Source organism: Columba livia, chromosome 1 (assembly GCF_036013475.1).
Source record: "Columba livia isolate bColLiv1 breed racing homer chromosome 1, bColLiv1.pat.W.v2, whole genome shotgun sequence".
NCBI classification, from domain to species: Eukaryota; Metazoa; Chordata; class Aves; order Columbiformes; family Columbidae; genus Columba; species Columba livia.
In genome coordinates, this window is record NC_088602.1 from 155,614,839 (window position 1) to 155,641,908 (window position 27,070).

The window sequence follows — 27,070 nt, forward strand, 5'->3', positions numbered from 1 at the left end:
CTCCTCCACCCTGTCGTACCTGAGAACCCTACCAATAAAGGAGGCAAAGCCCAGATTTGGTGGTGTTTGGTTTTTACCTTAAGGGGTTTGGATCAGGTCTGGATGATCACAGGGCACAAAATGGTCTGTAATAAAACACAAAGTTGTTTTAGGTTAAATAACATCTGGATGGATTGACTTCCATGACAAAATTGACCGAGGGGATGCAGATACCTTGCTGATCAGGCTTTGTCACAGGCAGGAAAATGCTGTGACTCACTCGGCAAACTCAAGTGATCTGTTGGATACTTCCTAATGCTTGTATTTTACTTTCTGAAAGCTGGAGCTTAAGTTTTTCAGGATGAGAAATATGCAATAGTCTACACTTGCTCCTTGGGATGATGGGGAGCAACTCAGGCCTCCGAGCGTGGTTCAGCCCTGATGTTCTTCCCAGACATCTCCATTTCCCCACCCACCAAGGAGGAACCTCAGACAACCAGTTTAACCTCAGAGCCCAGCTTTTGGAGAGCTAGAAATAGTCTGGCTGAATCAATCTTTCCATTAATAACTGAAAGTGGCATCCATCTCACCTGGCTTTAGTCCGGTTCAGACTAAGGCAGCTGACTCTCTTTCCGGCCCATGCAATGAAGTAAACATCTACATAGGTCTATTTATCTAACATGACTATGTAAAACAAATTACCCTCTGGTGGTGCCTGTTTCCCACTAGAAGAGGAAAAATAAGTCTGTGGTGAGCAGTAGCTCCTCTGTCTTGTTGGCTCCTTGCAGCCTCGTGGAGACATTGGGATTTCTTCATTATGGCAGAGCTCCATCACAGTTCTGCTGCAGAACACAACTGACCACATATGCAGAAAGCCACTCTGGTGATGTTGGGCTTCAGTCAGACCACTTAAGCTAATGTATTCCTATTTGAAGGAACATCTCCAATATTATATGTTGAGTACAATATGTAATGGGTTGGAAAAGCCTGTCTGTGCTGTAATCACCTTGGATATTCAATGAAAGTACAGCTGCAGGTGTTCTATACATGTAGCCTATAGTGTTCGCAAATCTGGGTAGAGGGATGTGTGAAAATACTTATATTTTATTCACCAGTGATATGTGGAACTTGTTGAAATTTTAATTTTCATTAAACATGCAAGAACACTATGTACTGTGGTGTGATCCGAATGCATAATTTAGAGGGAAAATTATTTTTTTATATTTTATGGGGGTTGTTTGCTGCCATTCCTGCCTAGAGTTTATTAAATCAAATTTGTTTGTAAAACCAGCCACATCTAAAGTGAGAATGTAAGACTGCATTTGCAGATTTTTTTTCCAAAGCAATACTAATAACCTACTTACAAAACTTCTTTAAAGACTTTTTTGGTCTTTATGAACCAGCTATAATCTATGTTTTTAACAAAAAGAGCCTATAAAGCCTAAAATATTGATAAGTAACGCCTTGTATAATGTATTCATCAGGTCAGAGTAATTACAATAAATGTCAATTGTCTGCCCAGATTTTTGAAAACAAAAATCAGCGTCACAGCTGCCTTTACCATTTCAAAGGTTAATTGGTTGGATCCCACACTCTCTGTCTCCCCACTCATCCCAACTCCATCACTGCTCCACTGCTTTCTTCTGCAATGAAATCCAGCAGAAAATTTCCCAGGACCATATTAATTTTTATATAATCCCATTATCCCACATACTGTTCCAGACTCCCCAGAAAGCCAGTTCGACCATACAAGAGTTTTATCAGGTCCCTTACTACTGAAATGTACTTTAAGATGAGCATGTTCACCATGGAGAGAGCAGTTTATGAATATTGATATCACAGTATATAATTGCAGTGTTTAGTGTAAAATTCAAAACACAGATACAGATATGCACCATAAATCTCTTGCTTCCACAAAGTCCACTGAAGTAGAAAATAATTTTGAAGCTAAGCAAGGCATGATCAAATAAAATCCCTTGACTGATGCTCTGGATCTTTAAACTTGCCTGAGTTTTATGTGACTTAGTCAAGTAATTTTCTACAATTTACAAACACAGCTGACAAATGGAATTCTGTTATGAAGATACGCCTATTGTGGTCTAACTCTTTCTTTGCTTTTAACAAACTTCTTTGTGTATGAGTGAGAAGCTTTCACCAATAGCCTAGGATTTTTTTTTTATAATCTGGTATTTCAAAGGTCTTTTAGTTTGTTGGGGAAATATGTCACTATATGTCATATCTGTTACAATGCATTAACATTTGTGACTATTTTGTTTTGTTTGTGGAATGAGCTACTTTATCTAAACTACATGACAAAATCAGAATCACCACTTTTCCAGTGAAGAGCTTAAAAAAACTAGGAAAGTTTGGTCATATTTTTATTGACAATATTTTAACAGGAAAAAAAACTTGGAACAAAAGTGGAGAGGAAGGGAGAAAACTCCCTATTTTATTTCATTTCTGCTTTAAAAAGACAGAAAAGGACAAAATAAAGTGAAAAATCCAAGGACTGTGTGAAGGCAAAGAGCTTAGCTATGTACTTTATGCTGGAAATGCTGTGTGTATTAGCATGAAGTGCTTATAGTGTTCGCTTTTACAAGCCTTAATAGGAAAAAAAATCCTTCTGCTGATGTGCAGAGGTGGAGGGAAGATCAACACTTCAGTCTTGTTTGTGCCACGCAGGTACTGAACCAAGGAAGATCTGTCTCTGTTTCAAGATCAGAGAAGATGTCCTGGTTTAGACGTGGATGGACATTCTGTCCCAGGACCCTGTGTGGAATGGTGGTGCGTCCCACTCATGACACATGCCTGGACCTGGCGGGGTTGGGCAGCAGTGAGTGGGGAAGACATTGCCCATGAACTTCAGCTCATGTCGTCCCACGATGTCATGCTGCTGCTCAGTCAGCTGTGCTCTGTGTTCTCGCTTGACAAATGGACCCTTAAATTTGACATGACAGATGACATTTCCCATTTTCATACTTCTAAGCTCTGCTTCATCTTTGCTGAACCTTCACTGATGTCCTGAACATGGGCTCGTCAAAGGTCTTTCATGCTAGCACCGAGGTGTTGCCACCAACCCCTGGTGCCTGTAGACTGTGTCAGGGACAGCCAACTTTATCTATGATGTTTGTCTAGTGTGCTGCATGACAAGGGATGTATATTTCTCATTCCCGTGCTGTAACGTGGTGTCACGGCATTAGCAGAGCAAGCATTTATTCTGTGGTGGTAACTTTCATGAGGACATACTAGAAGACATCTGTGTGATGGGAAGTAAAGTGCTGTTATGAGCTGGCTTGGTGCCTGAAATTACCTCACTTATGCTTCCCATTATAATGTGCTAATCGTGGAGGACTGGGGTTATTTATAGCCAGCTGGGTGGGTAGTCACAGAAACTGTTTTAAACACATGGGGAAAAGTATTCAGGCTCTTTCTGGTTTTGAAACTCCCAAGTAACATGAAAAAGAACTAATCATTAGGCCATAAATGATTGAGGACTGACAAACAAGTAATTTTGAGGCAGCTGACATGATACGGCAGCTGGAGACAGTAGCCATGTCCTCTCAGACTTAGAACCAAGCTGGAGAGACTGAAACCAGACCCACTTCATACCTTCAACCTCATCTATTGCTATCGCCAATTCATGATCCCCCCTTGGCTCCTTCCTGGTAGGGAAAACAGAACAAATGGAGGCAGTGAGGCCACCTGGATGCCTGTTCAGCATGGACATCCGCCATAATTTGAAGGAGAACATGCCCATAGCTACTGAAATGCCTGGAAACATGTAAGTGACAGGGGTGGTTGCAATGGGCAGAGACAGCATGCTGCTACTGTGTGACCTTGTGTGCTCTCAGGCCATTAGAAGGGCGGTGGAATGAAGGCCAGGGATACCTCATCCTGTATACTTGTACCGTGTAATGGAAAGGAAACATTGATTTGGTTCCCCTGGCCCCGTATACTGTGGGAAGTCCATCTTGGCACACACATGGTGTCCCTGCTGGCTAGTGGAACATCGAGAGGGACACTTGAGGGCTCAGAAACTGCTTACGGGGGAGACACCCAAATCTCATATATTGCCACGTGCTACAGCTCAGTCATTCCTGCACCACCCACCTGTGTGATTTACCATGGTGTTTACTGCACTGATCGCTACCAGGAGTAAATGACATCCACCAGATAACTTCCTGTGGGTTTGATGCATCAGTCTATTTACTCAGCGATGCATCTCGGCATCACTGAATCCTGTTTGCAAGCACAGAACAATAATTGTCATTGCAACTGAGTCTCCAGAAGTTGAAAGCAATTATTAAAGGAGTGAATTAATTCCAAATTGCCGCCTACAGGGAATCACCTGTTTTGGAAATGTTTTTACTTTCATCTTACTGAAAAAAGAGGTAACAATATACCAAATACTTCAAAGGTAATATAATAGGGAAACATGTCACAAATTCAGGCTATAGTATGCACAATATTTGGTAACAGTTTACCTGTGGTTTCAGATTACTGAATAAAAAGGTAAGCTGTTGTTCATGTTGAAATTACTGACCTTTTTTTTTTTTTTTGATAGTATGTCAAAAGCATTTTGGCTGAACTGTGTTCTGTCAGAAAATAGTATCATGTAAAAGAATATTTTCTGGGAGCATTTCAATTTCAACAAACTATAAGACAAAATAAGTTTGACATAAGATTTCATCATGTCAAATATTTATTTTTGATGCTGATTACTAGCCCAGTGACTCCAGCAGAACATCCTTCACTGAAAAACTAAAACTAATTGTTATAATATGTCTGCTTTTTCTGGGATAATTCCTGGGCCCCAATCTGCTGAGTTCTGACACATAACAACATGAAGTAATACACCTCTAAAATGCTAAAAATCTCTTACACAAGAAGGCTGCATGGCCTGATCTACCTTTTTTTTTTTTTTTAATATTTATTAAGTTGTTAATTTAAAGTACAGAGTTCACAGTTTATTTTGTCGTTGTCTCCTATCCACCTACAAAACAAAGCATTGGCTAAGTATCATCAAATCATTGCTTAGTTCTGTAGACGGGTTACTTGTGCTCATTTTGATTTTAAATAGAATACAGTTCATCTTGTTTTCTGAAATTAATTTTATCATCAAGATGGTATATAGTTAAAGAATGTCAAGGAAACTAAGTTCACTCGCATAAGTAATGTGATCTAATATTGCTGCCCTTAAAATAAGCAATGTGGTGTAATGGTTCACATTTCACTTCTTACTATAAAATCTGTAGGTAGGCATAATACTTTTTTATGAAATCAGCTGATACAGTTAAATTAAATGAACATGCTGTCAGACAAACAATTCTTATCTCAGTCTAACAACATTATATCAAAAGTTAATGTTTCTAGCCTGGGATTTTTGACATTTCTTTGTCAGAGCTGATGGAGATACTGTGTGCTCAAAAGTTTCTTTAGTTTTTGCAAATGGCCTGACAAAACTATTACTTCTTTGTAGGAGATTTTACTACTATGACATATTTTTGCTAAAACATTGATTCTTCATTGCTTAAAATCATGGGCTTTAAATATTACTTTAACATACATATTTTTGTGCATCATGGATTAATTTTGTTTCACTGTCAGTAAAAAATATTCATGTTAGTGTTTATATCCTCAAAGCAGCGTGCTGTGGAATTTTATTTTCTTAGACTTGGGAAGATTCTTCTTGTCTATGAAAGTCAAGGTTATAACCCCTTACTGTCCACACAAATGAATTACACTGTCCTTCCCATTATGAAATGTTTCACTCAAGTGACTAAAAACCTATGGTATAATATAACTAACCGTCAGAGCTTCAATACTGGAAAAACTAAGAAGTACCTGGTGGAAGGTACCTCCTGCGTAGCTGCAAGTTACTACACAATGGGCGATGACTATGGGACCTGCTGTGAGCTACCAAGACCAGAGACCTACTGGAACCCAAGCACAGTGCAGAGAACCCAAGCACAGTGCAGAGAATAACCACAGCCCATTCTGAGCGAGATGCTCCTGTCGGAGAAAAATATTGCAGTTTCCCTCTGGGGAAATTTCTCTCCAGGTTGGTCAGTAAATGCTGAAGAACCTCACTGTCAACAAGTGACTTTCTTGTTGGTTTCAGGAGACAGAGACAGCCCCTAACAACAACTCTTGGCATCCTAACAGGGCACTGATTCAACGGTGTCTCAGAAGGAAATGTGTCATGTACTGAGTCAGTCACCAACATTGTACCCTTAACACCTCTGCTCTAGTAATTTAGGTCTCCCGTCTGAGAGCTGACAGTGACCTCATCTTACTTGTGGTTCCTGGGGATGGAGAAAGCAACAGATGTCATCACTATGAAGCAAAAATACCATGGAAATGTCCAGTTGCTACTCTGGAGTTCGACATCTAAAGTCCTTTGTACTCCTCTTTTCTTTGCTGTTGTTTTCAAGAAGGATGGACAACTTGTCAAGTTTTCAAGAAATGAAAAGCTAGAATAGCATTTATCATACATCAGTGCCATTATCAGGATCATTATCAGGATAACGATCACTCATATTTATGAACACTTCACATGGGTATCTAATTATGATCCACAGCTGGAGAGAAAAATGGAAAATCCTGTCATATTCTTTCTTGTTTTTTAATCTATCAAAAATTATACTACTGGGAAGAACCACTTATAAAGACAACTGGAAATGAAGAAGGTTGGGCCATCAAAAAAAACAGAAAGTACCTGTAGGGAGCTGCTCCTAGATGATATCACCTCTCTCAGTGGTAGACCTAAAGCAGTAAAAAATTCTCACTTTTGTTTCCATTTCCTAAATAAGTATTTCTGATTTGTATAAACGTTTTGAGTTTTGAAGAACCCAGAGGTCTGTCTCCACGGGTCTGGGACAACAGATGGGTTGTTTTGATTTAATATTGTCTCCCTTGTAAGTCTGAAAAAGGAACAAACATTGCTGGACAGTCTGGGGAGAGAGAGATGTGTGGCCATGGTGTAACCTTTGTCATACTCTGCTTAATTTAGAATAGGAAAAGAGGAAGAGAAATGGGGAAAAAAGGAAGAGAAACTTTTACTTGTACAAGTGCCTTTCCAATGGGAAAGATAATTTCTCTGGAAAATGGTTTTTCTTCCTTGTCTCCCCACTGTTTGGGCTATTCTCTCTAGGGTTGGGTGGGGTTGTCAATGGTCCTCTCCCCACTTTTCCTACATCCTCATTAACTTGTCTGTTGGTAGGAGACTACAACACCATAGCAGATATTAATATGTCTATTAATATGGCTATATGTCTACCGGTAAATCAAACAAGGCAGGTAAGGGCTTGAGCTGTGGGTCAGCCAACCACGTCACTCAGTTATTGGTGTGGTCCCTGAGCCATGACACCTGGTACTCCTTGAGAAATGCCTGGGCATGGTGTGGGGGAAGCATGTCCCCAGCACACACGCTGAGTGTGCCTACTCTGTGGCCTTGGAGGGTAAGAAAAGTCATGTTGGTTAAGGTGAGCTCTGGGGTGCTAGTCAGCCTCAGAAGCAGGGAGAGGCTCCTTGGCCCATCTTATTTAGCAGTGCAGTTGCAACTGGAGGTGGTGCAAACAGATAAGATGGCAAGCAGGAGGAGGGAAGAGATGCACTTCCTTCTGTGGTCGTAGGTCTGGGTGCTGGTCAGTCCTTCTCTAACTCCTAGTCTTCAAGACTCTCTGACTGATCCTTTGTGACCACTATGACATATCTTTCCAGGGTGGTTTCTTCAATACAAGGAAACAGTTTAAAACTGTCCACCTCAATATGAAACATCTTTTGTTTTCATATTTATTTTATTAGGTTTTCTGGAGTAAGTATACAACTCCCTGTCTTGCTTTCTCACCACCTGAGAGCCAGGACTCCTTTTTTTTTTTCCATCCTGTGCTAATATTTTTAACAATCACCTCACCTTCTCTAGTCTAGCTATTCAGAAAACACAGGAAAATACAGTAGCACACTGTCAAGGGCAAGATACTTCTCTAAAAGCTGGTATATCTGGTGGTAAAATACCATAAAATCTTTTTTCTTTTGCATATTTTACCAGAAGTGGATCATATTCTCTGGAGCATCTTAAATCTGTTTGAAAAGGAACTAAGCCCATTGAGGGCACCTGAAAAATGAGAGCCTACCATAAAGTGCCATGCGACCTTTGCCTTGTCACTTCAGAGCACATCCTGGGTGCCACAGAGCAATGAACCCTGGTGTCTAAAAGATGGACGGGGTCAAAGAACACAATCAGAAGTGCTGCTGTGCTGGCATCAGGCACTTTTGCAGAGTTTAATCTCATGATTAAAAACAGCTCGTGTAATCAAGGAGTTGCATTGTTTAAGACAGAATTTCTGAAACATCAGCAGTTCGGTGACATGCTTTTATGAGGCCTGTCATCAACCAACAAGCATATAAAGGCTTTTGATTTTCTAATTAAAACAGCAAATTTATCTTGATTCCCCATATGCTAAGCAAGGTTGATTAGTGAAAGATATAAAGGATTAAAACTTTGGCTGATTATAATTATGACTAAATTATTCATTGCAAATGAATTATCTGACAAGTTGGCCATTATCCTGTTCCTGAGCTGATCGAAACCAGATATAATGTTTTCAATCCCATCACTATTTGGTGAGTATTGACTACACAGGATAAAAACATTTCGGGAGACATTCTGGACGTTGATGGTCCATCAAAGTAGGATGGATAAGTCTGGAAAAGTTGGACTGTCTTCAAAGTTAGTGTATGTCTGAAAAAATGTATAGATACCTCTTGTGCTCTATCCAGTACAGAGAGATGCATACTCTTATGTATGCATCTTGTGTATTTTGCTAAAGGATACCTAGTTGTAAAGGAACTTATTTTCAATTAGAAGAGGGGCACAGAGAGGTATTTACTAGTATTTTTTATTTTTCTGCAGATGTGGCCTGAGGAGCTGCAGATTGCAAAATGGCAGTCAAGACCTTATGGCCTTTTTCAGGTGTTTCACACTGTGCAAGATTACAACAACTCCTTTTCCTTTTATAAAATCAGTTTTATACCCAGCAACAGCACTTGCTCTCCCTATGCCATCTCAAAGCTTCCTGCTGCTTTCAAAGGATCGGTCTAGCAAAAGCTTTCTGTATTTCTTGCTGGCAGGTACCTAAGAAAACAGCGTGACACACCAGCTTGCTGCAGCACACTGCAGCGGCCATGGGCCTTGGTGTACTGGTGGGATGTGGTCCTGGCTCCACCAGCCACCACCTGCAGAGCCAAGACTGGCGCCCTCCCAGGCACTGCCCCTGGCTCCCTTTGAGGCTCAGCAGCCACTCACCAGGTAACGCTGCAGGAAAGAAAGCCAGGAGAGTGAATGAAGGCTTCTGTAACTCCCAAGACTCCCATCTGTTGTGGGATACCAGACATCCTACTGATGCCTGTGTGCTTGAACAGCCCCACATCTCAGCTGCCCAAATACAGTAGTGCTTGAGACAGGAACAGAGCTATCTATGCCCACCTCACGGGATGCTCACCAAAACCCTGCCTGGATTGGCACTGAGGAGACATTAAGCCTGGCACAAGCCCTTGACAGTGGGCAGGTTGCCACGTGAACAGATGAACAGCAGCGCAGCCACGCTGGGGTCTGGCTGACTTCATCTCAGGAGCAAGGGCACTGGGGTCGGTGGCATCACACCCTTGAGCTCTGAGTGCCAACGTGCTTGGCCAGCGATTTTAGACAGAGGTTAATATCTGCTGGTCCAAACAGGTAGAAGAGCATGTTTGTGTCACTGAAGGCCAGAAGCAGATTATCTTGAAATTTTTAACTAAGAGCTTGGTAGCTATATGTGAAAAAATGTTGAGTTGAATTTTTAAATGAGCCAAAAGGAAACAATTATTTGCAAGGCTGGTTGTTTCTCTCTGGTTGGAAGTTTTGTCCTCTGGGGGGGTTTTCAAGTTGTTGGGTTTTTTTGCATTTCAGAGTCATCAGTGTAGAAATCCTGTTTGAATTCTTCAAACTAAATAATGACTTCCATAACTGGTGTCTGAATTTTGATCAGGTTCTTGAACATTTTTCTGCTTTCAGACAAAAACATCCAGCTAAATGCATCTTTCAAGGAAAAGTGTCATCCAGTTTGTTCATAATTAGAAGCATGTTTCAGGAAAGGAAAACCTTTTATCTACCTTTTAAACACAAACAGTCTATTTCTAGCTGACTAGGAGGACTTTTAGAGTTTGAAGCTGTGGTGCATAAAATGCATTTTTCCAGGAAAGCATGTGCTGTGTATTGAGCAAGGCTGCAGTTATTCAAACCAAATCCTTCTGTCACAGTTCTTTTAGACAGAGGAAGGTGTAAGCAGCAAAATGTTTGTGTAAAAGAGCCATCTACAGTGGATTCAGTGCCCTTCTTTTTTTTTTTACCAGTCTCCTTTTGCCAGAGGAAGGGAGTAAGAGTGGCCAACTAGGGCATAATTTGCAGAGAATTGTGCTCCTGTAAGTTTGTGTAGCTACTAACAGGAATGCCAGACTTTTATCTAATCCAAGCACTTTTTCAGCCTCTTTCCTTCTCACTGCCAGGATGCAACTTCATGTGTGAAAGTCACAAGACTACAAGCACAGGCAAGGTCCAGGAGGGATACAGCCAGACTGTATGACAGGCAGCGTGCTGGTGAGCCATCATTACCTCCCATGGTGAGAGATTTCATGATGAATAGTCATGGTTGCCACATCCTTGGCCTTGGAGGTGATGCTCTGTGATGTGTCACGGTTGGAAAGAAGCAGCTGCAGCCCAGGCAGGGTTACCAGGTGCCAAAGTTTGTTTTGGCACTGTGGGGGAACAGTACAATCCCGAATATATCAATGTGCTCTGATGGGACTGAAGAAATCCGTGTACAATCCTTTCCCTCTGAGAGCTGCAAAATAGCTAAAGGCTTGTAAGAATCCTGTCATGCAAAAGAGTAAAGAGGAGAAAGAGAAGTCATTTATTACTTCGAATCAAGAAGAGAGAGAGAATGCTAAAGAATGCACACTACCAGGAAGGACTTTTTTTTTTTCCCAGGGAGCTGGATGGAGGCAAGTGTAGAGTACAGAACTATACCAACAAGGGAATACAAAACAAATAAAAAGGCCCAGATAAGTATCCAGGCTATTCAAGTGCTTGCCAAGAGCTGAGACATTGAGAACAGACTAAAAGACAGAGGTTTTATGGGCAAGAATGCCCTTTTCCACTGATGGACCAAATGGAGCTGAAGAAATTGCACTGCAAAGGTTAGAGAGAAGGAGAGATATTCCCCAATTAGATGAAGAGAGTAACATAGAAGGGAATCCCAGAAGAAGGGTGAGGACGTAGAAGAAGGGTTCTCATAAACAATAAAAATTTACTGACCTAAATCCCAAAGAACACTAAAATGCAGTAGGGAAATCAAGCAGAGATTTATATGCTAAATTTCTCATGCTGCTTAAAATAAAGATCGGTTTAAGAAGTTTGATTCAGAATGAGGGCTTCCACAGGGTTTGGATTCTGGAACAAAACCAAGTTAAACTAATAGAGTGTATTCAGTGGTTATCACTGGTCCAAAGATGTTCACCACAGCAGTGCTGGAGCATCCCACATACAGGTAGAGGATGGTGATGCATAGGTCTATATGTCTATACACCTATACTATCTATGCCGATACATGGATCCAAGGAGGGAGCTGGTGGGACTGATGACAGAGGCAATGCTGCAGGCTACCTGGCCCAGGAGAGACTCAGAACCATGTAGGTCGGTGCTGGCATCCCACACAGGGACTTTTGACCTGGGTTTTGACACTCACTGGGCATTGCATGCAAGATCAGAATTTCATTTCAGAATGCAGACCTAAAATAGTTAAATGCTGAATATATGATTCAGAAGTACCAATGGATGAAAGATGTTCCTTTTATAAAATGTGAAGAGAAAATCACTGCAGACAACTCCTTTGCTAAGCCAAATGGAAAAACATTTTTAAAATGCAAGCTATAAGCAAAGCAGCAATATCTCTGTAATAGAAATGAAGTAAGGAGGTGAATATCTGTGATATTTGTGTTCCTTTGTGTATGAAGTGAATTTAACTTAGTTTTGGTTTGGTGTAGAAGTAGTGTTTCAATACTTCCACTACTGACATACAATAATCAGGGCATAAGTCCCTAGTCTAAAATAAGTGTTAGGACTTGAGAAGTAATTCTGTTGGCAAATGAGGGCCAGTGCTGGCTACATCTGACAGGCAAGACACATCACAATGTATTTTAAAATATTTTGGTTTTAATGAATATTTCTACTTATTTTTCTACAAGGATTTCAGGGAGGGAATGTTTGTATGAAAATTACAACTGGACACCTTTGTTTCTCAAAAAAACCCAAAGAAAGTAATCTGATAAGTAGCAGCAGAGATAACTAGTGAGCTTCTATTTTAATCCCAGGACATGAGTTTAGAAAGTAGGATCTACAACCACTGTATTTCTCTTCAGGGAACTGTAACAGTACAGTATTCACACACACAACGCACATGCATGTGACACAGCCCTTAAAACACAATTGTTAGTTATTTTCCTTGCTGTGGGTGGGTGAAGCCGCAGTGTTCATAAAATGTCTGTTATAAAGAAGTCAAAGACTGTTTGCCCAGTTTAGAGAATACAAATGAGGAATTATTCTAAACTAATTCAATAGCTTTTCTTTTCCCCAAACTGCCATCAAATGTAAAATATTTGATAATACTGTAAACATAAAAAACTATTGCTTGCACTTTTCCATATGAATTTGTACAAGTTACTGCTATATTATACTACAGGGATTTTAACTATATGCTACAAATGATAAATTCTTTGATACATTAGATATGATTAAACTTATGAAAATGCTCAACAGTGAGCTTGGAAACATATGTTTTAGCACTGGATTATTCCCTTTCCTCCAGCATAATTTTTATCTATAGCATCAGGAAGATCTACTGAAACTACCATGAGGCCATGACACAGAAGTCACTTCATAATAGACTTGAAATAAGATATTTATTTTCTGATAAATAATGAAAATTTTGTTGATGTTATCCATTTCTTTATTTACAGTAGCAACAGATAGAGGAAGAAAAAGTTGAGGCTGGACATCTGCAGCAGGGCAACCATCTGGAGAAACACAGAGCAAACAGGCTGCTTCTGGGTGTCAGACCCACCTGGGAAAAGAGCTGAAGTGATCTGCCCCAGGCTGCACTGGAAATCCATCTTCCCTCCTCCACAGCAGCTGGCTACCATGCTGGGAACCTTCCAGGTCCCGATCTAACGCATTGCAACCTGGGCTGGATTAAATTGCCTCTACAGGCAATTAGCAACTGTAATGATAATGCTAATAGTAACAATGAAACTTTTCTCCTCAAATCCTGCTTATGAACACCTATGGGGATTGCAAGGGAGTAGTATATAAAACTACTTACAGAAATGTGAATTGACTCAAGAAGTGTTAAGCCAACAGCAGTTAATGCCTAGCAATTGGTGTTTCAGTTTCAGCTCAGAAGCGGATGACTTTGGCAACCAAGTGCCCTGCACTGTACTCTTACATTGTGATTCAACAACCAGAAATGATGGCTGCAGATACTGCTTTAATGGTTGATAGGACAGTAAAAGCCCCATCTGCACCAGCGGAGAGGCCAAAGCCACCTCTGGTATCCCAAAGGCAATGAATGATGACTGACTCATGCCCTTCACCCAAGATGAGGGGAAAGAAGCGCAAAGGCCAAACTTCATAGAAACATAGAATAGTTTGGGTTGGAAGGGACTTTCAAAGGTCATCTAGTCCAACCCTAGTGCTTGGCCACGCAGCAAAGCAACACACAGGCTGTGCTCCCAGGGTAGGTCCATTTGGTGTTTTGCAAGCAGATGTGAGGCCTCTCCCATAGCTCATCCTCCCTGAAAACAACACAACTTTGTTAGCCAAGCACAGAGACATAATTATTAGGGCTTCCTGGACTAAGAGGCTTTTTGTCAGTTTGCCATGTGACTAGCCATAAAAAAAACCCCACAAACCCAAACCAAACTACCCTGTCTACCCTTGGGCTGCAGTGCCACCATGGCTCATGCCAGATCTGTACACTGCTGGGTGACTACACATTCTGGTCCATGCCAGTATGGGCCTGCTGACTCTGCCAGAGCCAGTTCATAGCTTTTCCTGATTTTATGTTGACCACTGAAGGATGGATAATACAAGGTCTGGCATGAAGCTAGGCCCTTGAATTGGCATAAAGCCTGCTGCTACAAAATTAATCCATTTACATTTTTTTTTTAAACAAATATGAACCAACAGAAGAGGTGCCACAATCTTTTAGTGTCAATACTGGGAACTCTGAAGTCAGACTTATTTTCTGACCAAACCTCAAGTGGTTTCAGGGATCAGAGCACCAGCTATCTTTTCAGTGGATTAGCATGAGGAATCTTCACAAATGTTCTCAACAAAGGAACACTCAAGGCTGAGTGGGGAATTTGGCACAGGGCCAGAATATAACTGGGCTGTCAAACAAGAGTCTCAAATTATGTCATAGTTGTACACTTTTTTTTAGAAAAAGATCATACTTAGCAGCCTTCATCTAGTATTTTACTTGGGTGTTAGTACAGATTGCTAACAAGGATGTGGCAACCACAACTATTCATCACAAAATCTTTTGTCATGCTAATGATGCTAAAAATCATAAAATTATTACTCAGGATATTCCATGTTTGAATATAAACCATTTGTTTTTCTCCCTGGGGAACATTTTTCTTGAACTGGAAAGGCCAAGCTAACTGTAGGGTAAGCTAATCCATGTGCAGTCCCAGTCAGCAGCTTTTTCCCTGCACTGGAACCTGTGAGAGGGGACAATTACATGACTTTCAGTAAGTCACTTCAGCTCTTCTTCATCATCATCTCCATTTCTGTCTCGTCTATTTTGACAGTAAGTGCACAGGAAAGGACTGTGTCTAGCTATGTTTTTGTAATACTAGAATCTTGATCTCTGGAGCTTGTAACAATTCTTTATGCTGGTGAATTTGAAATAAATATGACTTCATACTAAAAAAAAAAAAAAACAGACATAAATTAATCAGCAGGAAAACAGAGTATATTAGAACTGCTACTTACATTTGAAGGAGCTAGTAACAATTTCAAGTTAAAAAAATGTTTTTTCCTGCAGATGATTTTTCCAGCCCTGAAAAAGACAAAGTCCTTCTGAAATTGTTTTTAGGAATATACATTAGAATTATATAGTTTCGTATCTAGAATAGTCTTACTAAATGAAATAAACAGAATACTTCCCATTCTCTTATGCCAACATATTATTTCATGACCAGATTTACTGTATACTGCATAAAAGAGAGACTACCTTGCATACTTTCCAAACACAGGTCCGGAGCAGAAAATCTTTATGTTTGTGCACAAACTTACTTTTTAATAAACACCTTCTGGATATGCAGAACAAGTAATATTCAGGCTTCCCATGTGAGTAAACAGACTGTACAAGGCAGAATTTCCCCCAGCTAGCGCTAGCCACCCGAGTGCCACACACCCCACCGATGCCAGTCACCTGCAGCCCGCAGGGACGCCCATCCCAGGAACAACCAGGAACAGCAGAAGTTCCCTTCTCTCTGCATTAACTTTCAGGAAGACCGGGTAGAGTAGCTCAGAGTAGGCACCTCCTTTTCAGACAGCTAAAGGTACTGAGATGAATCATATCCTTAGCTTTCAAATTCATCTGACTTAACATCAAAGATATAATATAAAAAGCAATATATATTTGCATATGTGAGATACGTGACTCCTGCCAGTATGTGATACTGTATCATTTCAGTTACCACTGGGAATCAGTGTTACACTGTTGCTTAGTTATAAGGGGAAGCGCATATACTCCATAGACTTGCTATAGATACAAGCTTGCTGGGACTGTACCTAGCAAAGAAAGAATTTAAAATGTGCAGGGTTGTCTCTGTGGGTCTGCCCCTGTGCCCAGCCCAGGCACCACCTGCCACAGCTTCTGCCCATGAAAGTGCTGCAGAACTGGGGCATTAATGCTTTCCTTTGTAGTTATCACAACATGTAATGAAATAGGAAACGTTCTGGATGTAGAAACGGTAACTTTTGTACAATATGACCTGCATGTTTCGGGTTCTTACCAAAGTCTGTGGGGCTGCCCCACAGGAGAAGATGTTTGCGCAGGAGCCACAGCAGAAGTGAGCTTAGTCTCTTGTACTAAAAGGATTTGTCTGCTTATTGCAAGAATATTTATATCACTCTATGTACGATTTCAAAAAGACAGCAAGAAGAGAGAAAGAGATAAATCAAGAGGGAAAGGAGAGGAGAGGAGAGGAGAGGAGAGGAGAGGAGAGGAGAGGAGAGGAGAGGAGAGGAGAGGAGAGGAGAGGAGAGGAGAGGAGAGGAGAGGAGAGGAGAGGAGAGGAGAGGAGAGGAGAGGAGAGGAGAGGAGAGGAGAGGAGAGGAGAGGAGAGGAGAGGGAAAAAGAGAAGGAAGGAAGGAAGGAAGGAAGGAAGGAAGGAAGGAAGGAAGGAAGGAAGGAAGGAAGGAAGGAAGGAAGGAAGGAAGGAAGGAAGGAAGGAAGGAAGGAAGGAAGGAAGGAAGGAAGGAAGGAAAGGAAGAGGCAGAGAGAGAAAAAAATAAAGAAAACCTTACTTTTCTTCTCTGAAGATGCTGCCACTTTTGTCAGTGCCAACCAAAGCAAGAAGCAGAGCTAGATGAGAAGTAGGGCTTCAGTAGGAACCACAGGCTCTGCTGGAGGTGGTGGGAGCACGGCAGGCCACTGATTTTAAAATTCAGCTTACTTCTGTGGAGAGACATATCCAAATGGAGAAGAAGGCAACTGCCTCAGTCAGTTGGTCTCCCTATGCAGACTGGCTCTGTGTCTCTCAGATGTGGGCAGCTCCTCCACTAAGAGTATTGAAAATTATGAGCAGGATTGGTGTGGGAAGAGGTGGGATAGGTTCAATTGTTTGAGCATGCAATACTTACAGCTGAATTTCTGCATCACGAAATTCCATAAATAGCTTGGCAGAACAGTGAACAACAATCTGAACTTATGGTCCCAAATGGGACAGGACTAGGGAACCACTGGCAGTAGGCAAGGCTTTGGAGCCAGTTTGTAATAAACCAGGATGCTATCAGCTGCAGCAAAACTGAGACCCAGAAAACCACTGGGGGGTCCTGAGTTGACATGTGCATATAGTTGCATCTCTTGCTGGGCAATGTAGTGAAGCTGAAGAAGAGCTCAGAAGTAGCTGGTATTGCTCCACTACAGAGTGTTACAGTTTGTGATACAGTGTGGCTGTTGCTCAGGTGGGAAGGCTCAGTCTCAGCCCTGCAATGGTAAAGGCTGTTGGAGATTCCCAGGCATGCTGGGGGTTGGTTTTGTGCAAGCCAGAACAAAAAGCGATTCAATTCAGTATAGTGGCTACAGACACAGATTAGATGCAGTAAGTTCCCCCTCTCATTGGCCCAGCAACATGTTGCTGCTTGAATTGGCTAAGGAGGTAAGCAGCAGCTTTGCACTTACAATCTGGGTTTCAGCCTTCATTGGGGTGAACAAGCAGATACACTAAGGCTGGCAAGAGCAAAAGGATGTGCTTTTTTTTTTTTTTTCTCCTAAGTGTAGTGAACAAGTTTCAATTTAAAACATGAGCTGATGATGGGTTTTGGTAACTGAGGTGGCTCAGGTCCTTCTGAGCTCTTTTAAGTCTCATTCTGTCCTGGATCTGCAACCCAGTAACAGAAACCAGTGCTGTGCCTGGCAGCTGGTCTTCGGTCTTATCACAGGAAAAGTGTAACAGATTCTCTGCTGATGTTTAGAGTCACTTGATGTGATGATCAGGCCCCCAGCAAAGCTTTCAAAATAGCTTAAGAGCCAACTCTCCTCTTCAAACAAACACAAAGCGCAGTCAAACACTTCTGCAATCAGTAAGTGTGCCCCGGGTCAGTTCAGAGGTGAAACCATCTGCAGGCTGCAGGGGCTGCATGAGACATGGGTAGCTAACAGCACCACTGGGGAGCTCAAGGACCCTTCTCCGGGCACCATCAAACTCCTGGCAAGTGGCATGAGCTGGCCAACTTGGGCTGCCCAGCCAGCCATGCTCTTGTAGGTCTTCTGCAGCTGCACGCTGGCAACTTGCTTGAACACTCCACCCAATGAGACGGTGACCCTGGAGTCCTCCAGCATCTTCTGGGGTGGCAGACTATCACCATCTGCTGTAGCCAGAGTTCATTTTTTAGCCTGATTAACACTTATTTAGGGGAGAGCACATTTTTGGAAATAATTAATGGAAAATTGACCATCAAACTTGAAAAACTGTCAAAAGTGAGAACAAGGATCCAGCCCTTTTTGGCCCTCCAGGCTCTGTCCCCTTGCCTAGGTGAGACCTGTTGTGGGGGAAACTAATCCTCCTTTTACCTTATATACCACAATCACTTTCCCCAGGCTGCTGGTTTCTTACATTGGTCATTTCTTATAAAGCCATGGTAATAGCTCTTACTTCCCAGCTGAGCTTCTAATTACAACCACCTTAAACACTTAAGTTTATATTTCTATCAACAGGGACTGCAGCTTAATGGACAGACTGCCGTATATAGCACATATTCATAGTACCAACATTAGTTAGTCCCATGAAAATGTCATGCCAAAAAGCCCACAACAACCCAAAATAAAACATTGTTTGTCTGTCTTTTGACTTGGTTTAATAGTTTCAAATAAGAAACAGAACTTCTGACCAGGCAGCTCTCTGACAACCACCAGCAAGGGCTCTGCTGACTGCAGTCTTGAGAACTGAGATAGGAAGGGTTCCCCTGTCAACACTGCTGTAACTCCCATCTCTCCAGGGATAATCGTGCTTGGGAATGTCAGTCAGCACCTACTCTGGCACCAGCTTGTGCTTCTCTAATACTTTCTGTACTCTGGATTTCCACCTGCAGCATTATTCTTCTATTTGTCTTAAGAAATACTTGAAACTGCTGCTATCTCTAATTCTTAATTTATCTTCTCATTTACTAGCAGTCTGGCAGACCTCTTAGTTGCTATACAGCAGCATGAAGCATCTTATTTTTGGAAAATTTTACATTTTATCTCCTGTTTGGGGTCATACTATTTTCCAGAATTGGCAGATTTCTTGTTAAACTTGGTATTTTTTTTTCCCTGGTGCTCTGGTATAATTAGCACTAAATCAGACACTGAAGGCACTACAGCAGAAGGCTGAGATAGGGTTTCCTGATAGTAAAAATACGAGAGATTGAGATACAGATACTTCCGCTCTCAATATTCCCTCCTGGAAACTACAGATCCAGCAGATGAGAGGCCATCTGTGTGGATACCTTGTGATGTGTTTTAACACTAAAACAGTAATGGAGCTGCACTTCTAGGGCTTCCCTTGCCAGCAGCCATCCCTGGAAATCCCTTGTAGGAGTGAAAGGATAGATAAGGACAGTGCCATGGAAACAGCCGATCCTTCCCTTACCTTTCCTAAGTAAACTAGACATTGGAGACTAACTTGCAAAACTCAAACTAACCAATTCCTCACAAATCTAAGTATTTTGTGCTCCATTTTAGGGCAATAATTAAGCATTAGTAGAAAATACAGTAAGAAAGAGAGGTCTTAGTGCTTTTACTGTTGAAAAAATGTTTGTTTTTTTTTTTCACCTCTTTGTGGTGAAATCTTTAACATCAGATTTGGTGTACACTTTGACATGCCTTTATCCTTGTGTTTTAGAAATATCTAAAAAAATAAATAGGCTATACTTATGAAAAAAAAATCCGCTGTGTTCTTCTAGGGCAAAGATTAATGCAGAGAAATGCTGTAACCCTACAACCTTCTAAAGAAAGCAACTGACAGACTTTTGAACATCGTGCAGCAAGAAATACATCTGTGAGAAGCTGTTATTCTCAACCCATGAATCTCACACAGTTGTGAGTTCAGCAGAAACTGGAAATCTTGGCCTCCTTCAGAAATGGTATTTCACTGTTGTGGCCAAACAAGCACACCTTGCAATCGAGGGGCACTATCTTCTCGTTCCAGCTGTTTTTTCCAAGGGACTTAAACCCTAATCTGAGAAGGAAAAATACAATCTGTTTCTCCACCACTGAAAAGCTGCTAACCCTTCTTCTAGGGGATTGCACTGTATTTGTTTTTCCTGAGGAATACTGGGAGAATCTGTAGGTGGGAGAAGGAAAGACCTTTGCTGCGCTCCAATGCGCTTTTTTTGGTCTATTTAAAAATGGCTATTCACCATGTTCTGCCTCCATTCATAATCAAGGATGGTGGTCTTACTGTGTCTAATTCAATTTTATGTTTTGGCAAAGTGGAACACCCTAACTGTGCCCTGCAGACACTCTGGGCAATTCACCTTCCTCCCACTTCTGCGACTGCATTGCCCACATCTATTGGTGACACTTTGAACGAAGCCAAAGAGCATCCACAAACTCTCTGGAGCAAAGGTTGAGAAAAACTCCAGAGAAATCTCAGTGAACCCCCAGAACCACAACAATAAGGCACTTGGGGATTCTGAGCCTGTCTGTCTCCCGTGATGACCTCTTCCGAAATTTTCCAGCCAAATGCTGTAGGCCAGGGGTGTAAAACTCATTGTCACCAGGGGCCACATCAGCCTTGTGTGTGCCTTTGAAGGGCCAAATGTAATTTTAGGACTGTATAAATGTAGGAGTAGTTACTAAAATTACATTTGGCCCTTTGAAGGTACCCAGGAGGCTGATGTGGCCCCTGGGAGAAATGAGTTCGACACCCCTGCTGTAGGCTTTTAGGGCTCTGTGGACGTTAGTAGAAGAAATAGCGAGCTGAAAATCCCAATGGCTACTGGATGCGTGTCATGACAGCTTCATAACATGCACATAAAGGCCCTGGCTTTCACAAAGATTAGGTAGAAGACTGTGCTGATCGACTTCAACACCACCACATGACTTGTTGTCTGCACGGGCCTGCACATGCACGCACCTGCAGGACAGGTTTTCTGCAATTGCTGCCATCATGCATTATAGTTCTTTCCCCTCTGCTGTCATAGAAAACAGTTTGCAAGTCGATTTCTATAGACATTCTTATATTGATTGAAAACTGATGTGTACCAGTCTGGTCTGTGAAGTAAGTCAAGAAACAAAAATAAAAGGAGACACTGATTAAATGAGGTTTAAAATAACAAATGCGTATCTGTTTGTAGACAAAGGCTTACATGAAGGGGTCAAACCGTACCATGTAAGGTTCAAAATGGATTAGGAGCGTCCACACATGGTGAGCAGCCATTGCATTGAATGAGCTCAGGACACCTCTTCAATTAAGCAGATGCAACCATTCAAAACAGGCCTCACTACTGTGGAAAACTGTATAGAGCCAAGACTAAAAGTAGCAAATGTATGAACACATACATGACAAGACATCCTCTTTAGTGGCTTCAAAGGTTATTTTAAAGCATTAAAATGCTAAAAGCTTTCACTTTCTTTGAGAAAACAAGTGAGAAATTTGAATACACACCTACTAAAGCCACAGTGTTGACGTTCCTCAACCAAACACAGTTTTGGGTAGAAGGGCATGTTAGATTTTTATTAACAGAATTAAAATCACAACCTACACATATTGTGATTGCCAGTTAGCTTGTTACACTAAGCTAACCAGTCTAAGACAAGAAAACCTATTTTTTCCATCCTCTTGCTCTGCTGAACTATACAGGCATCTTGTCATATAAATGTTAATTGATTTGCATGTGAACTGTAATTTTGTAGCTGACAGAGACCAGTCCATAGATGCAATTACATTATCAGGTGCTTAGTTTACTCGCATCATATCATTTGGTATCATAAGTCTTAAATGACTTCTCTTTGGGGAAATTTAATAAAAAGTAGCTTTTGAAAAAGAAACTCAACCATTAAAGTATAAAATCAAACATAATGAAGCAAAATGTTTATAAATGGATGTAAGGAGGTCAATCCGACTATACAAAAATCATGTTTAAGAAATGTAAAGAATAACAAGATTCATTAGTGCTTTCAGTCTAAAAGTACTGCCTTTTTATCTGTCATGTGGTGGAAAGAAATCTTTGATTTTTCAGATTGAACAACAAAAGTACTCCAGAAGTTCACAGACACTCTACTTAAAACAGGATGTCACTTACAGTGTTTTATAAAGGTTTATTTACAGGAAATGCATGAATATTTGAGAGACAAAGGAAAGGTCAAAATATTATAATAATAAAGTGCAGTGTTCTCCTTGAAAAAAGTGTATAGACATTCATTTCTATGACACAGCACCCATGCTCAGCATGCAATTGTGCTGCACGAAAAGGTGGTGGCATTAAAAAACTGGTCTCCTCACTTAACGACTGTGTTCTTTCATCTTTTAAACGTTTACGTCAACAGACATATTTATGTCGACAAACTGTAGCACTAACATTTCTATAAAATCTTAGTGTTGTGTAACCTACTGAATACTTTTAAAATTCAGCTTGGAGCTCTGAAATCAAACCTGAGTAGAAAGCACGTGTGAAATTGTTGAAAGACACTCACTATTTCTGGTGAAGTATTATATGCTCATCTTTTTGTTTCAATTTTTAAACCTGATGATGATTTCACAACAAAATTAAGGGAGAAGTGCCACTGGATATTTTTTTGATGGATCACAGAAGTCAGTTCATAAATAACATTTGCCTCGATCCTGTAAATGCTCGTGCACAGGCTCAGCATTCGTACTGTTGATAGTCTCACTGAATTCAAGGGGATTACTTGCATTACGAGTGTTTTATGCACCAGCATTTGCTGTACTTGAGCCATTGTTACAGCGTACGTGTTTTCAGAGTTGATATATTAAGAAGTCCTCTTGTGTCATCTCAGTAATACTCTTCTGTCTTAGAAACAGACAAAGTGGATAGCAGGGCCGTCCTGCCTGCTGCTACCTCACTGACACAGAAAATGTGAACTTTCACGCAATTTATCTAATCAGGATGGTAGTTCCTGACCCAGATCCTCCACAGACTTAACACGCAGCCTACAGCAAGGCCAGGCCCTTCCTTCCACGCTCTGTGACCCAAGGAGAGCGGGCAGGCCGGCTGCAGGGGATGGGACACCCCTCAGCACCGCGGGGTGCCTCCTGGGGGTACGCGGCTGCCCTGGGTAGCTCTCCACAGCCCCCCTGGCACCCATGAGGGCTCTTGCCTCCGCAGGGCGAGATGAGCCCCGCTGAGCCCGGCCGCTGTTCGCCCTCACAGCCCCTGGCCGGCCCGGCCTGGCCCGGCGCACCAGCCTGCGCGCCGCCCGGGCCGGGCCAGGCCAGGCTGCCGTCTCCCCTCACAAAACGGGGGTCGCGCCGGCGGCCCGCGTCCCCGTGCAGCGGCGCCTCTGCCAGCGCCGGCGCCTCCGGCCGCCCTAGGCCCGCAGAGAGCGACGGGGCCCAGCAGCCCCGCGGCCTACGTGCCCCGCCGCGGGCCCGGCGACGTGCGGGGCCTCAAGCGCTGAGCCGCGTCTCCCGCGGGAGGCGGAGGGAGCGCAGCCGAGCGCGCCTCGCTGCTCCTTCCTCCTCCTCCTCTTCCCCGGCCCCCTCAGCGCCTCCGCGCCGCTCCCCGCCGGGCCGCTCCGCTCCGCGTCGCGCCGGACCGCGCGGCAGCGGCTGCCCCCGCCCCTCGGCGCTGCCTGCCGGGCCGAGCGGCGGCGGGGTCACGGCGGCGGCGGCCGGGTCAGAGGGTAAAGGTTGCTCCCCCAGCATCCTCCGTGCTGGATACTCAGCCATCTTGGATCCGCGGGACAAGAAAATTCATGCGGTGAGTCCGGCCCCAGCCGCCCCCTCCCCGGCCCCCGCCGCCCCCCGGGCCCCGCCGCCGCCCCGGCCGCGGGCCGATGACGGGGGGCCGGGCGGTGGCGCGGCCCGCGACGGGGCCCTGCGAGCCCGGGGCCGTCCCGCCGGGTTTCCGTTTGCTTTTGTCTCCGAGGGGGAGCGGGGGGGACGCGCGGCGCCCGAGCCGGGAGCGCAGCCGCAGGGCCGACCCGGCCCGCTACCCCCCGCCCTCCTCCGCGGCCGCGGGCGCCGCCGGGCGCCTCTCCGGGGCCGGCCGAGGCCGCGGCCCAGCGCTGCCTGGGCCCCGCATCCTCCGCGGCCACCGCTGGCAGCTCGCCCCGCGGCCCGCTCGGCCCGCCCGGGACAGCTCCTTCCCGCCGCCGCCTCGCCGCCCGCCCCAGCCCGGCCCCAGGCCTAGCGGCGGCCGCCTCCGCACCTCTCCCCCGCCGCCGCCACCGGGCCCATCTCCGCGCTGCGGCGGGGTGCGCGGCCGCCCGGCCCCCGCCCGCCGCCTCCTCCCGAGCCCGACGCCGGGCCAGCGAAACCTCCTGCCCGCGGCCGGGGCTCCCACCGGCCCCGCTCCCGGGCGGCGCCGGGCTGCGCGCTTCGCCCGAGCGGCCCTGCGGCCTGCTCCGGCGGCCCCCGGGAAGGCCCGGGGTGAAGAAAGGGGGTGAGACAGGGGCTCTGCTGGCTGGTTTTCCTTCGAAAAATGGTTTTTATTTCCCCTGCGCCTTTTCCACTTTCCTCCTGGCGGCGGTTAAGGTGGTGTGTAAACAGGTTCTGGTGTTCCCTCAGACGTGTTTGTAAAACAAACTTGAAACGGAGCGAGCCGCTTTCCCGAGCGCTGCCCCCGGAGGAAGGAGCCGGCCTGCCCCTGCCCGCCGGGGCGGCGGTTTGAGGCTCCGGGGTGAGCCTGACCCGGGGGCAGAGCGTACGGGGGCGGGCTGGGGACAGGCGGGACAGGGTGACAGGTTAGGGACGAGAGGGAGACCCGAGAGCGGCGGGGAAGGGTGCGAGAGGCAGTGTTTGTGCTGTAGTCAGTGTCTGTGTGCGCTGTCCTGATGGATACGAGCATTCGCTTACAGGTACTGTAGGTTTAGCATTTCTGTTTTGGGGTGGTGGTGTTTTATTTTTTTCCCATGAAGTTTCAGGTAACTTTGTTTTAGGGGTTTTGTAATATGAGAAAATGAAAACAGGCTTGTGTGAGATGTGGATCAGCAGCTTCTGCTTTTGCTGCTGGTCCACATCTCACACAAGCCTGTTTCCATTTCTGCCTTAAGTCCATTTTATCAGGGAAAAACTTACTTCCAGCTTTGCACGATTTTGTCCCCAGGGGAAGATAAGAAATTTTTGTGTCTCTTTCTTCTATATGAATGTGTTTGTGTGTGACTTGAGTGTGTGAAGGAGACATTCCTGTGTGCCTGCACGGCAGGAACATCTGGTGCTGCTGACTGGCTGCTAGTCTTAACTCTTCAGCTGGGGGAAGGGAGTTTAAGATGATCAAACCTGCTGTCACATCAGTTAGTGGAAACCTTGATGTTTATGGAAACTTGGACGTGTTTCAGACTGTTAAAACTTGTAAAGACCTGCAAGGATAACATAATTGTTTGGGTTTATATTGCAAAGGCATCTTTGCTTTGCACTTGGAAGAATTGTTCTGTGTGTGTTGATGTACTTTGAGTTCTCTTATAGCGGCATGTTGATAGGATACAACTTGCAAGATCCAGTTTTATGATCTTGAAGACTGTATATGTGCCCAATGCCTTTTTTTTCTATTTCTTCCCCTTCAACTTCCACTGTTGTTTATGTTGAGAATTCAGCCTGCATGCTAAACTTCAAGGTGTCAACTGCTTCTGATTTTAGGAAGGGATTTGAATACTTGCTATCATGGGGTGGCTGGCTTGTCTTGCAAGTGTGTTTCCGTTTCACTTTCAGGAAGCTGTTGATAAAGCAAGAGTGTACTGGTAGATAAACTTTGTCTACATGTCTCTTTTAAAAACTTAATATTGCTGTCAAAGTAGACATTGTTATTGTAACCTATCTTTGTGTCAGTTCTACCAACAAATGAAACCAAAAGCCTTTAGCTAAGAACTGAAAAAAAAAAAATCCCTGGAATTTATTAAAAAGTTATTTTGAATTCTCTTTGAAAGAATCTGATTTTAAAGAATTGGTATTCAGTGGAAAAATAGGGTAGTTAACGTGTCCTGAAGTTAAATGTTTAAAACTGGTCTCAAAAGTGGCTCTTCACACCTGAAAATCTTGGTATTTTACCTCAGCCCATTCATAGGAAAGTTGTGTGTGCACGCAGTGGAACGGTACTCTCAGAAGCATTTCTGGTGTGTTTGCTATACTTCTAAATGCATTTTTGTCTAGATAGAGTTTAACTCTGAAATTAGAATCATTATTGCATTTTTAGCCTCTGCTCTAGCTTTAAAAAAAACCAACCTATTTTTCTGTTGGTACAAGGGTCTGTTGTATAGTAATTGTAAATTTGTAATCTTATTATAGTTTTAAAGCAGTCTTGTATCATAACTTCGTTCATTCAGAAGTATCTTGCACCTCCTTGTTGTTATTGACTCAAGAAGTGAATAGACCTTAAAAATGCACTGTAGAGGTTTCTTGCACCTACTTTTTGACTTGATCTGGAAACTTAAGAGAAACATTTAATTGCTTGTTTCATTATGAGATAGTATAGAAAGTGCACCCAAGCTTCCAAGTACATAATTTTGTTCTAAAGTAGATCCTTGTATTTAACCTTTTTTTTTTTTTTTTTTTTATGTATTCCATTAGAATTCTAATATGCTCGAATACAGATTTTTAAAAGGCACCTTAAAAAATGTGTTCTTTATATATATAAACTATTACAGTCTTGGCAGAATACTTGCCACATTTGTCGTGTGTGTTTCTAAATGTTAGCTTAGATAGAAAGCTCTGTGCCAGTTTATATAGAAGTACAGTACCCTAGTAAATTAAAACAATAATTTTTTTGCCACGGATTTAAATGATTGCTCTCAAGTGAGACAGTCTTTCTAATTTTTAAAATTATTATTAGTACAGTGTGTACATGAATTACAGTGCTTGTTGTCAAAAGCCAAGAAGTTCAAGTTAGGTTATCTTTGCTTCATCTTGGCTTTTGAGGTATAAATAAATTAAAAAATTGTGCTTAGACATTCTTCCACACAACAGAGACCTGCTAATATTTTTGTTTGAATTTTATCCTGATGTCTCAGAGACACTCTACTGGGCATTTCAAAACAACCTGTTTCGGTTGTGTTTCTTGACCCAGGTTCCTGTAAAAACATAAGAACAACTCAAAGTTTGTGGA

General features: G+C 43.1%; 1 protein-coding gene and 2 long non-coding RNA genes across 6 annotated transcripts in view; 2 read left to right on the plus strand and 1 right to left on the minus strand.

Moving 5' to 3' along the window:
- Window positions 1-15,248, plus strand: part of LOC110359364 (uncharacterized) — a 75,765-nt gene extending 60,517 nt beyond the window's left edge. For both annotated transcript variants that reach the window (XR_010467891.1, XR_010467892.1), the window contains exon 5: window positions 13,033-15,248. This is a non-coding gene — a long non-coding RNA (uncharacterized LOC110359364). The remainder of the gene's footprint in view (window positions 1-13,032) is intronic.
- Window positions 12,957-17,443, minus strand: LOC135576288 (uncharacterized). Its single transcript, XR_010467893.1, has 2 exons — window positions 16,613-17,443; window positions 12,957-15,137 (listed from the first exon to the last, which is right to left on the minus strand). It is a non-coding gene; the product is annotated as an uncharacterized LOC135576288 (long non-coding RNA).
- Window positions 17,444-23,267: 5,824 nt separating this feature from the next.
- CNOT2 (CCR4-NOT transcription complex subunit 2) overlaps window positions 23,268-27,070 on the plus strand; it is a 90,292-nt gene continuing 86,489 nt past the window's right edge. Inside the window, exon 1 of one of the 3 annotated variants that reach the window (XM_065040285.1) lies at window positions 23,268-23,731. The gene's annotated coding sequence lies outside the window, so the exon portion shown is untranslated. Of the gene's footprint in view, window positions 23,732-24,743; window positions 24,831-27,070 lie in introns of those variants that run through there. The other 2 variants (XM_065040290.1, XM_065040294.1) reach the window with 2 other exon arrangements.